Genomic DNA, 17404 nt, shown 5'->3' with positions numbered 1-17404 from the left:
TATTTACAAGGATGTTGCCAGGGTTGGAGGATATGAGCTCCAGGGAGAGGCTGAACAGGCTGGGGCTGTTTTCCCTGGAGCATTGGAGGCTGAGGGGTGACCTTATAGAGATTTATAAAATCATGAGGGGCATGGATAGGGTAAATAGGCAAAGTCTTGTCCCTGGAGTGGGGGAGTCCAGAATTAGTGGGCATAGGTTTAGGGTGAGAGGGGAAAGATATAAAAGAGACCTAAGGGGCAATGTTTTCATGCAGAGGGTGGTACGTGTATGGAATGAGCTGCCAGAGGATGTGGTGGAGGCTGGTACAAGTGCAACATTTAAGAGGCATTTGGATGGGAATATGAATAGGAAGGGTTTGGAGGGATATGGACCGGGTGCTGTCAAATGGGACTAGATTAAGTTAGGATATCTGATCAGTCTGGATATTTTCAACTGAGGGGGGTCTGTTTCCGTGTTGTACATCTCTATGACAGAAAGTGTTGAAAGCAAAAATTGAATTGGGAGCAGGACATAAGTCATGTCAGGTCATGGCTCAGTGTGGAACACTCTTGTCCCTGAGTCTGAAAGGCAGAGGCCTGCTTCAGAAACTCTGGCGTGGGTCTGCTGTCCTGTCCCGTCTGCGGGAATCTTGTCATGTAGGTGTGTTTCCTACATGACAAGATTCTAAACCTACGGTGTCGACGGTAAAGGATTGGGGGCAGCGATCCAAGTTTATAAAAGGCCCTGAAGAAAGCTCAATCAAAATTCAAGGCCTGTATAGTACGGGGCATCGCCAAGATTAACACAAGCAAAGACCATAGGTAAATGAGGAAGTATCCAGTGGATTGGACAAGATCCGTAGAGGGAGTAACGTTGAAGAAAAGTGTGTGTTTGCAGCTGAGAACACTGAGAAAATAACGAGGTAGGGCAGCACAAAGAGCAAGTTTTCTTCATTTCAACACAGGAAGGATTTAGGATGTAATCCATATCCTGTGAATGCCGACAACTGCCTGAAAACCGGGGGAAATCAGTTCACAATCGCTCCAATTATGTTCAGTATTATACTTGCAAAAAGATGCGTGTACCTTAATGAGTGGGGTACCCCCGATTGAAAATTAAAAGAGCCTGAAATCTTCACAAGGTGATTACGGGAAGGTCATTTGCACTGTGGGTGAGTCCAGAACGAGGGAGCACTGTTTAAAGGTTCAGGGCTCTCCCTTTCACAGCAGAGGGGAAAGGATCGTTTTCTCACAGAGGGTGGTATGATGTCAGAATTCTCCCTCAGAAAGCAGTACAGGTGAAATCTTTAACTATTATTTTAAGGCAGGAGCAGATTGCCTAACAAGAATCTAAGGTGCCAGGAATTCAAAACGCAAACAGCTCAGCTGTGAAAGGTGAAGCAGACTAAATGGCCTACTCCCGCTCCTAATGTATGTGCTCAGTTTTGCATCAAATTTACTATTAAAATTTGCACACTTATAACAAGAAGCTCCATTTAGTTAATCAGAGACGTCTGCTTTGTGTAAAATGCATCCTCAACTGAGTAAGATCCCACAAATTGGATGGATGATCCATTGACCATTTCTTTGGAAGCATCAGTTCAGGGAGGAATGCTGGCGGGAAAGTTATAGGGTTCGCACCCCTATAGTGCCGCAGCAGCTTACGACAACAGCTGGAAGCAGTGGGATGGACTGCACTGGTTTAGTGCCTCTGGCAAGAGACAGGACCTCTGGGAACACAGCTGGGGATCCCCGAATCCATAGCCTCCAAACTGAAAAGGTAAGGCAGCCAAGTTGGAACGGAGAGGGAGGCTGAGGCCTGCAGTGTGAGATTCAACATTCCACTTCTGCTTTTGAGGTTAATAAAGCAAACCACAAATTGCAGGGAGGCCAATTTGGATTGTTGCGTCTGTGCTAGCTCTTGGAACAACTTTCCCTGCATTCCCCCATTAAAATTCCGACTGGTCTTTATCCTGTAAATCTTCTGCTTTTCAAGTGCAGATCCAATCCCTTTCTGAAAAATGCTACTGAATCAGATTCCACAATCAATGAATAATCATAACCGACTCTGTCTCAATTAGTCATAGAGATGTACAGTACAGAAACAAACCCTTCAGTCCAACCCGTCCATGCCGACCAGATATCCTAACCTAATCAATCCCATTTGCCAGCATTTGGCCCATATCCCTCTAAACCCTTCCTATTCATATACCCATCCAGATGCCTTTTAAATGTTGTAATTGTACCAGCCTCCACCACTTCCTCTGGCAGCTCATTCCATACATGCAGCACCGTCTATGTGAGGAAGTTATCCCTCAGGTCTCTGTTTTATCTTTCCCCTCTCATCGTAAACGTATGCGCTCCAGTTCTGGACTCCCCCACCCTGAGAAAGAGATCTTGGCTATTCACCTTACCTGGACCCCTCATGATTTTATAAACCGCTATAAAGGTCACCCCGCAGCCTCTGCCGTCCCGGGAAAATCGCCCCAGTCTATTCAGCCTCTCCCTGTACCTCAAACTCTGGCAATGGCCTTGTAAATCTTCTCTGATCCCTTTCGAGTTTCACAACATCTTTCCTGTAGCACAGAGACCAGAAATGAACACAGCGTACCAAAAGTCTCCTGTACAGCCACAACATGACCTTCCAATTCCTGTTCTCAATGCACTAATCAATAAAGGCAAGCATACCAAACACCTTCTTCACTATCCTGTCTGCCTGTGACTCCACTTTTGAGGAACTGTGAACCTGCACCCCAAGGTCTCCATGTTTGTTTAACACTCTCCAGGATCCCACCATTAAGCATATAAGTCCTGCGCTGATTTGCCTTTCCAAAATGCAGCACATCACATTTATCTAAATTAAACACCATCTGCCACTGCTCTGCTTTACTGGTCAATGATCTCAATGCTGTCCTCTGGTTCCTGACTCTCTGGTAAGTGGACCAATTTTCTCTTTCCTACTCAATCTGAACCATTTCATATTTGACCACCTCGACCACGTCAGCCCTTCGTGTCATCTGCTCCAAGGGAAAGAATCCGAGTGTGTCCAGTCTGTCCAGACTACTGAAGGGTCATCACCCTTTCCATGAATCTACTCTGCTCCTTTTTCGAGTCACAGACCCGATACACCAGCTGCAACCGAACTAGAGATTTATAAAAGATTCGCAATCACTCTCTTGTTGTTGTACTCGGAGTCTGTTTGGAAAACCGTGGATTCCTAATCATTGCAGCCTTCTCAATCTATCCTGCTGGTTGTAAATATTATTGTGCCAGTCCTTCTGTCCCTGTCTTTTCACTGGCCATCTGCCTGGTTTCATATGGACTTTGCTCTGATGAGCAATGCCACTGGTAAGTGCATTAGCATTCCATAAACTCAGAGTGTAAAATAGCATAGAGTCATGATCATTGCTATATTTGCTGTAATATACTAATAAGTAATTAATCAATTTGCTGGGCAGTTTGCGTAAACAGACAATTGGCGCGGTGCTGCCTTTTCCAAGTTCCTGGCCAGGTTTCTGCTATTGTCCTCATTCTGGAAGCCATTCCTTAGAGAGATTGACAATGGCCTTTTCAACAGCAGTGAAACGGTAGCTCCATTCTGACAACCTGATGACACCTGGTCCAAACCCACCCTTCACCTTTCCCCTCCCCCTGCTCTGAGCGTCACACATCGAGGTATACACCCTGCTGAGCGACAGACTTTCAAAAGATTCCAGGCAGAGACCAGCACAACTCTCACTCGCCCTCCACTTGACCCACAATGCCCTGAGGGAGGGAATTCCAGGATTCTGACCCAGTGACAGTGAAGGAACAGCGATATATTTCCCAGTTGGGATGGTGAGTGGTTTGGAGGGGGGTAGTGTTCCCATGTATCTGCCTGATTGTCTTTCTGGATGGAAGCAGTCGTGGGTTTGGAAGGCGCTGTCTGAGGATCTTTGGTGAATTCCTGCAGGGCCTCTTGTAGATGGTACACACTGCTGTTACTGAGGTGGAGGGAGGGGATATCTGTGAATGTGGTGCCAATCAAGTTGAGTTGCTTTGTCCTTGATGGTGTCAAGCTACCTGAGTGTTGTTGGGGCTGCCCCCATCTGGGCAAGACGGGAGTATTCCATCACCCTCCTGACCAGCATTCCCTCCAATTATTTTCTTGGCCTTGCAGACCTCTGAGATTGACGTATGGTGGTGACGTTTGGAACTGGACAGTGGAGAGGTTGGGGAGTCAGGGGGTGAGTCACTCACTGCAGGTTCCTAGCTTCTGACCTGCTCTTGTAATAATATGGTGAGTCCCAGTTCAGTTTCTGATCAATGGCAATCCCCAGGATTTCAGATAGTGGGGGGATTCAGTGATGGTCATACCACTGTCAAGAGATCCTCTCTTTTTTTGGGGACGGTCACTGCCTGGCATTTGTGTGGCATTGCCACTTGTCAGCCCAAGGCTGGATATTGTCCAGGTTTGGCTACATTTGAACATGAGGTGCTTCACTATCTGAGGAACTGGGAATGCTGCTGAACATTGTGCAATCATCCGTGAACATTCCCACTTCTGACCTTGTGATGGAGGGAAGGTCGTTGATGGTGCAGCTGAAGATGGTTGGGCCGAGGACACTATCCTGAGGAACTTCCGCAAAGATCTCCTGGAGCGGAGGTGACTGACATCCAACAACCACGACCATCTTCCTGTGTGTCAGATGTGATTCCAACCAGTGGAGAGTTTGCCCCCCCCCCCCCCCCCCCCCCCGATACCCACTGATTCCAGTTTTGCCAGGGCTCCTTGATGCCACACTCGGTCGAATGCAGCCTTGGTGTCCCTCTCCCCTCCCCTCTGGGATTCAGCTCTTCTGTCCATATTTGAACCCTAAGCTGTAATGAGGTCAGGAGCTGTGTGGTCCTGGGGGAACCCAAACTGGGTGTCACTGAGCAGGTTAATGCTGAGCGGGTGCTGCTTGATAGCCCTGTTGGTGACCCCTTCCATCACTTTACTGATCATCGAGAGTAGGTGGTAATTGGCTGGGTTGGATTTGTCCAGCTTATTGTGTACAGGACATACCTGAGCAACTTCCCACATTGTCGGGTAGATGCCAGTGTCATAACTGTACTGGAACAGCTTGGTTAGGGATACGGCAAGTTCTGGAGCACAAGCCTATAGTACTATTGCTGGAATGCTGTCAGGGCATTAATAGTGACTGAATGGTTTAGAGACTGGCATCAGTGATGCTGGAGACCTCAGATATAAATAATTGCCTTGCCATGCTCGGTGTGTATTCCCTGTAGCTTCAACTGAAGCTATTGCCCATCCATCATTCAGACACCTACAATTGGAGCCAGCCATAACCATAATGAGTTGGCTCAAATTCCTGACTCTGCTTTGAAGATTTTGAGTGTGTTTGAGCTCACACCATCCAGAACATGAGAAAGATTCTTGGCTTCAGGGCAACATCTGGGAACTGCCTCAACCTCCTTGACCTCCACTTCTCGCCCTCTGGGAGTCACTCGCTAATCAGAACAAGCACCTTTTGAGACCTTACCACACTGTTACGGCCAGTGAGCATAGCTCAAAACAGCTGCTTGAGATCTTCTGAACCCACCTCAGAAAACACACAGGGCCTGGACAGCCATACTCTGCGCCTCTGACAGTGTGGCACTTCCTTCAGCTTTAGGTCAGGCGCCGACGGTTTTGCAGTGGACTTGAATAGGAGTAGAGTTAGGCCTCTCGGGCCTTCAGTAAGATCATGGCCTGCTTTACTTCCACTTGCAGTAGCGGGGCTGGGGAATTGCAGCCGTGCAAATATCACAGAGTGAAACACCAGGAGCCATTTGGAAAGCTGCTTTCAAAGGGGGTGAGGTGGCTGTCACTGACCAGAAAACCCGGCCTGTCTCTCCAGGCCCAACAATGAATCATTCACGGGGATGTTCACAAAAGCTCAAGAGTTGTTGGGTATGTGGGGACATCACTGTCTCAGATCTGAGCTATCTTTCTTCTGAATATGATATACGGTTTCTAAAAAAAAAGGAAGAATCTTGTCTGATTTAGTCATGAAACAATCAGACAAAGACAGTTACGAGTCCTGGCCTGTGAAGAACTAGCTACCACCTGGAAGCCATCTTGGAACGGTGCACTTCCCCAGTTCCACATTGCTAAGACATTTCCTCAAATGACCATCCCCAGTTTCTGAAATCTCCTCCCTTCATTCTTTCTATCAGTCCACCTCTGTTCAAACTCTCCTTAAAATGCCCTCTCTTTGACCCAAGTGGCTTGTTGGCTGCAACTGATTGGAGAGGGAGGTGCACTTGGCTGGGGTAACGGGGTTACAGGGTTAACACAGCACAATATCAGCAATGCCCCACACCATGGGGGGGAGAGAAGGGGCAATCTCTGTCATATTCCACACCACAGCATCAATACTGGGAGATATCAGTAATATTCCACACCTTGGGATCTATTGGAGATATCCCACACTGCGGGAGCTATCGGCGATATCCCACACTGCGGGAGCTGTCAGCGATATCCCACACTGTGGGAGCTGTCAGCGATACCCCACACCGCGGGAGCTGTCAGCGATACCCCACTCCACGGGAGATATCAGCGATATCTCACACCGCGGGAGATATCAGCGATATCCCACACCGCGGGAGCTGTCAGCGATATCCCACACTGCGGGAGATATCAGCGATATCCCACACCGTGGGAGCTGTCAGCGATATCCCACACCGCGGGAGATATCAGCGATATCCCACACCGCGGGAGATATCAGCGATATCCCACACCGCGGGAGATATCAGCGATATCCCACACCGCGGGAGATATCAGCGATATCCCACACCGCGGGAGCTGTCAGCGATACCCCACACCGCAGGAGCTGTCAGCGATATCCCACACCGTGGGAGCTGTCAGCGATATCCCACACCGTGGGAGCTGTCAGCGATATCCCACACTGCGGGAGATATCAGCGATATCCCACACCGCGGGAGCTGTCAGCGATACCCCACACCGTGGGAGCTGTCAGCGATATCCCACACCGCGGGAGCTGTCAGCGATATCCCACACTGCGGGAGCTGTCAGCGATATCCCACACTGCGGGAGCTGTCAGCGATATCCCACACTGCGGGAGCTGTCAGCGATATACCACACCGCAGGAGATATCAGCGATATCCCACACTGTGGGAGCTGTCAGTGATATCCCACACCGCGGGAGCTGTCAGCGATATCCCACACTGTGGGAGCTGTCAGCGATATCCCACACCGCAGGAGATATCAGCGATATCCCACACTGTGGGAGCTGTCAGCGATATCCCACACTGCAGGAGATATCAGCGATATCCCACACCGCAGGAGATATCAGCGATATCCCACACTGTGGGAGCAGTCAGCGATATCCTACACTGTGGGAGCTGTGAGCCATATCCCACACTGTGGGAGCTGTCAGCGATATCCCACACTGTGGGAGCTGTCAGCGGTATCCCACACTGTGGGAGCTGTCAGCGGTATCCCACACTGTGGGAGCTGTCAGCGGTATCCCACACTGTGGGAGCTGTCAGCGATATCCCACACTGTGGGAGCTGTCAGCGATATCCCACACTGTGGGAGCTGTCAGCGATATCCCACAGCACGGGAGCTATTGGTGATATCATACATAATGTGGTTAATAGTAAGAACTATGAATGCCATTGTATATCACAGGAAATACAAGGTGAGATATTAGCAATATTACACACCAGAGGGTAAATACTGGGACATATCAGTGATATTCCATAGCATGGCACAATCACTGGGAGATATCAGGCACGCTGTCACTTTGGACCCAGGTAAGTACTGTACAGTTGATGGTTTGTACCCTTATCTGTGATAGTGAGGGGGAGCCAAAGAGGGGCCAGACAGAGATGGCTGGGAGCATTGAGACTGAGCAGAGGAGGAAGGGTGGGGGGGGGGGGGGAACAGATAAGGGAAAGGACAGCCCAGGAGGAGAAGTGGGAGGAACAGAGAGGAGGGAGTGGGATGGGGCAGAGAAAATGGGAGGCTGAAGTCATGGAAAAGAGAGAGGAGGTATTGGCCGAAGGGCTGGGGTAAATGGATGGGGCAGTAGAAGGGGCAGGATAGTTGATGGGAAGGGGGTTGTGGCAGGGTTTCTACGGGGGGCAGTGGCAGGAGAATGCTGAGGCTCCACCCAACCAGCATCTGCATCTGAAGGACCCTTAGCCTCCATCTCTGCCACCTCCAGTGAGATGCCAACCCATATTCCCCTCCCTGGTCAGCCTTCCACAGGGACCCATTCTCGCTGGGACTGCTTGATCCACTCCCAACAACCAGCCCACCCCCACAGCCTCAATGCAGCTCCCAACATCCCCCACCACCCCACCCTCTCTCCCCCATCACAGCACCGTCCCCTGCAACCGCAGAAGGTGGAACACCTGCCCAAAAATCAGAAAGTGCTGGAGAAACGCAGCAGGTCCGTGGAGCTCTCTTCACAGATGCTGCCAGACCGGCTGAGTTTCTCCCGCACTTTCCATTTCTGGTTCAGATCTCCAGCGTCTGTAGGTTTTTGGGTTGATCCCAGTGCAAACAGCTGCCCATTTATTGCCTCCCTCCTCACTATCCGCGGTCCCAGACCTCACTTCCAGGTGAAGCAGCGATTTATCGGCACCTCACTTCACCCAGTGTCCCGTATTCGCTGCTCACAATGTGGTCTCCTCTACATTGGGGACAGGAAGCGCAAACTGGGCAATCGCTGAGCAGAACGCCTGCAAAAATAACCCTGAGCTTCCTGTTGCTTCAACACACCTGGTCAGCAAGGTTAGATCGCACAGAACACAGGGAGAACTAGCCATTTGGATACAGAACTGGCTCAAAGGTAGAAGACAGAGGGTGGTGGTGGAGGGTTGTTTTTCAGACTGGTGGCCTGTGACCAGTGGAGTGCAACAAGGAACGGTGCTGGGCCCTCTACTTTTTGTCATTTACATAAATGATTTGGATGCGAGCATAAGAGGTACAGTTAGTAAGTTTGCAGATGACACCAAAATTGGAGGTGTAGTGGACAGTGAAGAGGGTTACCTCAGATTACAACAGGATCTGGACCAGATGGGCCAATGGGCTGAGCAGTGGCAGATGGAGTTTAATTCAGATAAATGTGAGGCAAATCTTAGCAGGACTTATACACTTAATGGTAAGGCCCTAGAGAGTGTTGCTGAACAAAGAGACCTTAGAGTGCAGGTTCATAGCTCCTTGAAAGTGGAGTCGCAGGTAGATAGGATAGTGAAGAAGGCGTTTGGTATGCTTTCCTTTATTGGTCAGAGTATTGAGTACAGGAGTTGGGAGGTCAAGTTGCGGCTGTACAGGACATTGGTTAGGCCACTGTTGGAACATTGCGTGCAATTCTGGTCTCCTTCCTATCGGAAAGACGTTGTGAAACGTGAAAGGGTTCAGAAAAGATTTACAAGGATGTTGCCAGGGTTGGAATATCTGAGCTACAGGGCGAGGCTGAACAGGCTGGGGCTGTTTTCCCTGGAGCTTTGAAGGCTGGGGGGTGACATTATAGAGGTTTACAAAATCTTGAGGGGCATGGATAGGGTAAATAGACAAGGTCTTTTCCCTGGGGTCGGGAGTCCAGAACTAGAGGGCATAGGTTTAGGGTGAGAGGGGAAAGATATAAAAGAGACCTACAGGGCAACCTTTTCACGCAGAGAGTGGTACGTGTGTGGTGGAGGCTGGTACAATTACAACATTGAAAAGGCATTTGGGTGGGTATATGAATAGGAAGGGTTTGGAGGGATATGGGCCGGGTGCTGGCAGGTGGGACTAGATTGGGTTGGGATATCTGGTCGGCATGGACGGGTTGGACCGAAGGGTCTGTGTCCATGCTGTACATCTCTATGGCTCTATGACACCAACCGGGTCCCTGGCCAACTCCTATGCCTCAGGTTTGCTGCAGTGCTCCACTGCTGCCTCAGCGCCAGAGACCCGGGTTCAATTCCTGCCTCAGGAACTGTGTGGAGTTTGTACATTCTCCCCGTGTCTGCGTGGGTTTCCTCCGGGTGCTCCGGTTTCCTCCCACAGTCCAAAGATGTGCAGGTTAGGGTGAATTGGCCGTGCTTAATTGTCCCTAGTGTTAGGTAAGGGGTAAATGTAGGGGTATGGGTGGGTTGCGCTTCGGCGGGGCGGTGTGGACTTGTTGGGCCGAAGGGCCTGTTTCCACACTGTAAGTAATCTAATCTAATCTTAAAAAAAACCTGGAAGAATAGCACTACATTTTCTACTTGGGGATCCTTCATCATTCTGGACTCAACACAGAGTTCAATCGTTTTAGGCCCTCGACACCTTCTTCCCTGTCCTTTACCCACCGGCACAGTGCCTCAGTGGTTAGCACTGCTGCCTCACAGCGCCAGAGACCCGGGTTCGATTCCAGCCTCGGGCGACTGTCTGTGTGGAGTTTGCACGTTCTCCCTGTGTCTGTGTGGGCTCCCTCCGGGTGCTCCGGTTTCCTCTCACTGTCCAAAGATGTGCAGGTTAGATGGGATTGGCCACGCTATATTGTCAATAGTCTTCAGGGATGTGTAGGTGCATTAGTCAGGAGTAAATGTCAAGTGGGGGGGGGGGGGGAATGGGTTTGGGTGGGTTACTCTTTGGACGGTCGGTGTGGACTTGTCAGGCTGAAGGGCCTGTTTCCACACAGTAGGGAATCTCTGATTTATGGCCCTGTTAAGATGTGGGCTATTTTCAACCCTATGAAGGGCTCCTGCCTGAAATGTTGACTGTCCCGCTCCCTCGGATGCTGCCTGACCTGCTGTGTTTTTCCAGCACCACACACTTTGTGACTCTGATCTCCAGCATCTGCTGTGCTCGCTATCGCCTTGTTTTCAACACAACCAAAACCCCACTTAAGGTTCGTGTTTACCAGCAATTATTTCCCCCCCTCTCTGGCTCACCGTTACCCATCCCTTTGAGTGCCTCTCCCTCTGGGGACCCTACTGCTTACTTGCTTCACTCCCACCCGCCACCCCCAACTTCAGCATACTTTTCCCTCGCTACCATCAGTACTGCAGACGCTAACTCAGTTTCTTCTCCCTCCCCACAGCTGCTGCCAGACCTGCTGAGTTTCTCCAGCACTTTCTGCTTCTGTCTTCTGCATTGACAGGTCCCCCTGAACCCAAACCGTGCACACTCTGGGGACAAAGGAGAAAGAAGAGTGGGAGAATAACGAGTGACTAAGACTGTCACACCGAGGCTGAGCTGGCTGTACAAGGAAACCACTGCATCTGCAAACAAAAAAAAACCCCCAGTACTTCCAACATGATCCACTCTCCTCCCGAGGTCTCACCCCATGAATCAAGCATCCCAGGTACAGTAACACCCCCAAAAGAGACAGGCAGGGCGGAAACCCAACAGCAGGATAGTGTCCCAGAGGCACGACATTTTTCAAAAATAAAGTTGGGTGTGTTAAATAAAAAAACGTCACGCAGCTCACCAGAAACATGCCCGAAATTATGATTTTAAAAAACAATAATTTTTGAATCAGTGTTCCCCCTCCCACCTGGAAACTGATTTAATCCTGGTTTGCAATCTTCTCTGGTTCCCTCCCCATGCAGACACCCCCCTCCCTCTCAGATCCACAAAGTTACATTCAGGCAACATGAAGGAACGGGGGAATGAGCAGTTTTGCAAACTCTTGTCCCGTCTCCAGCAGTTTTCCAGGCCGTGGCTGGGTCCCCTTCACCCACCCACACCCCCCCCTTCAGGATTCCGCCACCCACCTTCTCCAGACCGGGCTCCGAGCCTCCTCCTCCTCCCTCCCCACCGGCGCCACCAAGTTTCTCGGGAAGTTTCAGCCGCTCCCGAAGTTGCAGGGAGCGAGTCCAGTCCGGGACTGGGGCTCGGCTTCCGGGTTAGAGACTGACACACACACGCCCAGCTCCTCCCGCAGGACACTGAGTGTGTGTCGGAGCTGGCGGGGAGGCGAGCATCCTCCCAGGGAACAGCAAAAAACACAGCACTGTCAGCTCCTCACTGCGGGAGCAACTGGGCCACACCACACAGGCAATGTACAGGCACACTGGCAATGTAGAGATACAGGCACACTGTCACTGTACAGACACTGTCACACAGGCAATGTACAGACACAGGCACACTGTCACTGTACAGACACTGTCACTGTACAGACACTGTCACACAGGCAATGTACAAATACAGGCACACTGGCAATGTACAAACACTGTCACACAGGCAATGTACAGACATAGGCACACTGTCACACATGGAATGTACAGACACAGGCAATGTACAGACACAGGCACACTGTCACTGTACAGACACGGTCACACTAGCAATGTACAGACACACTGTCACACAGGCAATGTACAGACACACTGTCACATAGGAAATGTAGACACTGTCACACTGTCACACAGGCAATGTACGCACTGTCACAGTCACACAGGCACAGGCAATGTACAGACACTCACACAGGAAATGTACAGACACTGGCACGCAGGCAATGCAGAGACATTGTCGCACTGTCACACAGGCAATGTACAGACACTGTCATACTGGTACACAGGCACACAATGTACCCACACTTTCACACAGTCACACAGGCAATGTACAGACGCTGTCACACAGGCAATGTACAGACACTGTCACACTGTCACACAGTCACACAATGTATAGACACTGTCACACAGGCAATGTACAGAAACTGTCACACTCACACAGGCAATGTACAGACACTGGCACACAGGCAATGTACAGACACTGTTGCACTGTCACACAGGAAATGTACAGACACTGTAACACAGGCACACAGGCAATGTACAGACACTGTCACACAGGAAATGTACACACAGTCACGCTGTCACACAGGCAATGTACAGACACTGTCACACTGGTACACAGACACACAGGCAATGTACACACACTGTCACACAGGTAATGCAGGACACTGTCACACGGTCATACAGGCACACAATGTACAGACACAGTCACCCCCCTCACAGGCACACAGGCAATGTACAGACACCATCACACAGGAAATGTGCAGACACTCACACAGGCACACAGACAATATACAGACACAGGCACACTGTCACACAGGCAATGCACAGACACAGGCACACTGTCACACAGGCAATGCACAGACACGGTCACACAGGCACATTGACAATGTACAGACACAGGTACACTGTCACACAGGCAATATACAGACATGGTCACACAGGAAATGTGCAGACACTCACACAGGCACACAGACAATGTACAGACACAGGCACACTGGCAATGTACAGACAAAATCACACAGGCACACAGGCAATGTACAGACACACTGTCACACAGGCAATGTACAGACATGGTCACACAGGCACACAGGCAATGTACAGACACAGGCACACTGTCACACAGGCAATGTACAGACACAGGCACACTGTCACACAGGCAATGCACAGACACAGGCACAATGTCACACAGGCAATGCACAGACACGGTCACACAAGCACACTGGCAATGTACAGACACAGGCAAACTGTCACACTGGCAATGTACAGACACTGTAATACTGTCACACTGGCAATGTACAGACACAGGCACACTGGCAATGTACAGACACAGGCACACTGTTACACTGGCAATGTACAGACACAGACACACTGTCACACAGGCAATGTACAGACACAGGCACACTGGCAATGTACAGACACAGGCACACCGTTACACAGGAAATGTACAGCCATAGGCACACTGTCACACAGGAAATGTACAGACACAGGCACACTGGCACACAGGCAATGCACAGACACTGTCACACAGGCACACAGGAAATGTATAGACACAGGCACACTGTCAAACAGGCAATGTACAGATACTGTCACACTGGTACACAGGCACACAGACAATGTACCCACACAGGCACACAGACAATGTACCCACACTGTCACACTGTCACACAGGCAATGTACAGACACAGTCACACAGGCAATGCACACACAAAGGCACACGGTCACACAGGCAATGTACAGGCTCCGTCACACAGAAAACGTACAGACAATGGCACACAGGAAATGTGCCGACACTCACACAGGCAATGGATAGATATTGTCACACTGTCTCACAGGTAATGTACAGACACTGTAACACTGGCAATGTACAGACACAGGCACACCGATACACAGGCAATGTACAGACACAGGCACACTGGCACACAGGCAATGCACAGACACTGTCACACAGGCACACAGGAAATGTATAGACACAGGCACACTGTCACACAGGCAATGTACAGGTACTGTCATACTGGTACACAGGCACACAGACAATGTACCTACACTGTCACACAGGCACACAGGCAATGTACAGACACAGGCACACTGTCACACAGGCAATGTACAGACATTGTCACACTGTCACACAGGCAATGTACAGACACTGTTACACAGGCAATGTACAGACACTGTCACACAGGCACACAAGCAATGTACAAACACTGTCACACTGGCAATGTACAGAGACAGGCACACTGTCACACAGGCAATGTACATACACAGGCAGACGGTCACACAGGCAATGTATAGACACTGTCACACAGGAAATGTACAGACACTGGCACACAGGAAATGTGCAGACACTCACAGAGGCACACAGGCAATGGAGACACAGGCATACCGTCACACAGGCAATGTACAGACACGGGCACACTGTCAAACACGCAATGTACAGACATGGTCACACAGGCACACTGGCAATGTACAGACACAGACACACTGTCACACAGACAACGTACAGACACTGTTACACAGGCAACGTACAGACACTGTAACACTGTCACACTGGCAATGTACAGACACAGGCACACCGTTACACTGGCAATGTACAGACACGGGCACACTGTCACACTGGCAATGAACAGACACAGGCAAACTGGCAATGTACAGCCACAGGCACACTGTCACACAGGCAATGTACAGACACTGTCATACAGGCACACAGGAAATGTACAGACACAAGCACACTGTCAAACAGGCAATGTACAGATACTGTCATACTGGTACACAGGCACACAGACAATGTACCCACACTGTCACACAGGCAATGTACAGACACGGTCACACAGGCAATGTACATACACAGGAACACGGTCACACAGGCAATTTACAGACTCTGTCACACAGAAAACGTACAGACAATGGCACACAGGAAATGTGCTGACATTAACACAGGCACACAGGCAATGGACAGATACTGTCACACTGTCTCACAGGCAATGTACAGACACTGTCACAAAGGAAATGTAGACACTGTCACACCGTCACACAGGCAATGTACAGACACAGGCACACTGTCACACTGGCAATGTACAGACACTGTCACACATGCACACAGGCAATGTACAGACACAGGCATAATGTTACACTGACAATGTACAGACACTGTCACACTGGCAATGTACAGACACAGGCAGTGTACAGACGCAGGCACACTGTCACACAGGCAATATACAGACAAAGACACACTGTCACACAGGCAATGTACAGACACAGGCACACTGTCACTGTACAGACACTGTCACACTGTCACTGTACAGACACTGTCATACAGGCAATGTACAAATACAGGCACACTGGCAATGTACAAACACTGTCACACAGGCAATGTACAGACATAGGCACACTGTCACACATGGAATGTACAGACACAGGCAATATACAGACACAGGCACACTGTCACACATGGAATGTACAGACACTGTAACACAGGCACACAGGCAATGTAAAGACACTGTCACACAGGCAACGTACAGACACTGTCACACAGGCACACAGGAAATGTATAGACACAGGCACACTGTCACACAGGAAATGTACAGACACTGTAACACAGGCACACAGGCAATGTAAAGACACTGTCACACAGGCAATGTACAGACACAGGCACACTGTCACACTGGCAATGTACAGACACTGTCACACATGCACACAGGCAATGTACAGACACAGGCATAATGTTACACTGACAATGTACAGACACTGTCACACTGGCAATGTACAGACACAGGCAGTGTACAGACGCAGGCACACTGTCACACAGGCAATATACAGACAAAGACACACTGTCACACAGGCAATGTACAGACACTGTCACACAGTCACACAATGTATAGACACTGTCACACAGGCACACAGGAAATGTATAGACACAGGCACACTGTCACACAGGAAATGTACAGACACTGTAACACAGGCACACAGGCAATGTAAAGACACTGTCACACAGGCAATGTACAGACACAGGCACACTGTCACACTGGCAATGTACAGACACTGTCACACATGCACACAGGCAATGTACAGACACAGGCATAATGTTACACTGACAATGTACAGACACTGTCACACTGGCAATGTACAGACACAGGCAGTGTACAGACGCAGGCACACTGTCACACAGGCAATATACAGACAAAGGCACACTGTCACACAGGCAATGTACAGACACAGGCACACTGTCACACAGGAAATGTGCAGACACAGGCACACGGCCACACAGGCAATGTACAGACACTGTCACACAGGCACACAGGCAATGTACAGACACAGGCACACTGTCACACAGGCAATGTACAGACATTGACACACTGTCACACAGGCAACGTACAGACACTGTTACACAGGCAATGTACAGACACTGTCACACAGGCACACTGTCACTGTACAGATACTGTCACACTGGCAATGTACAGACACAGGCACACTGTCACACAGGCAATGTACAGACATTGTCACACTGTCACACAGGCAATGTACAGACACTGTCACACAGACACACTGTCACTGTACAGATACTGTCACACTGGCAATGTACAGACACAGGCACACTGTCACACAGGCAATGTACATACACAGGCAGACGGTCACACAAGCAATGTACAGACACTGTCACACAGGAAATGTACAGACACAGGCACACAGGAAATGCGCAGACACTCACACAGGCACACAGGCAATGGAGACACAGGCACACTGTCACACAGGCAATGTACAGACACAGGTACACTGGCAATGTACAGACACAGGCACACTGTCACACAGGCAACGTACAGACACAGGCACACCGTCACACAGGATATGTGCTGACACAGGCACACTGTCACGCAGGCAATGCACAGACACGGTCACACAGGCACATTGGCAATGTACAGACACAGGCACACTGTCACACTGGCAATGTACAGACACAGGCACACAAGTACACTGGCAATGTACAGACACAGGCACACTGTCACACAGGCAATCTACAGACACTGTAACACTGTCACACTGGCAATGTATAGACACAGGCAAACTGGCAATGTACAGACACAGGCACACCGTTACACTGGCAATGTACAGACACAGGCACACTGTCACACAGGCAATGTACAGACACTGTAACACTGGCAATGTACAGATA

At 49.9% G+C, this 17404-nt stretch overlaps 1 protein-coding gene across 1 annotated transcript in view; it reads right to left on the bottom strand.

Annotated features, from left to right (window-relative positions):
- The window catches only part of elmo3 (engulfment and cell motility 3), a 157799-nt gene extending 145872 nt beyond the window's left edge, over window positions 1–11927 (bottom strand). The window contains exon 1 of the mRNA XM_072547656.1: window positions 11722–11927. The gene's annotated coding sequence lies outside the window, so the exon portion shown is untranslated. The remainder of the gene's footprint in view (window positions 1–11721) is intronic.
- Window positions 11928–17404: the final 5477 nt, after the last annotated feature.

This window comes from Chiloscyllium punctatum, chromosome 26 (assembly GCF_047496795.1).
Source record: "Chiloscyllium punctatum isolate Juve2018m chromosome 26, sChiPun1.3, whole genome shotgun sequence".
NCBI classification, from domain to species: Eukaryota; Metazoa; Chordata; class Chondrichthyes; order Orectolobiformes; family Hemiscylliidae; genus Chiloscyllium; species Chiloscyllium punctatum.
This window is presented reverse-complemented; position numbering and strand designations above follow the sequence as displayed.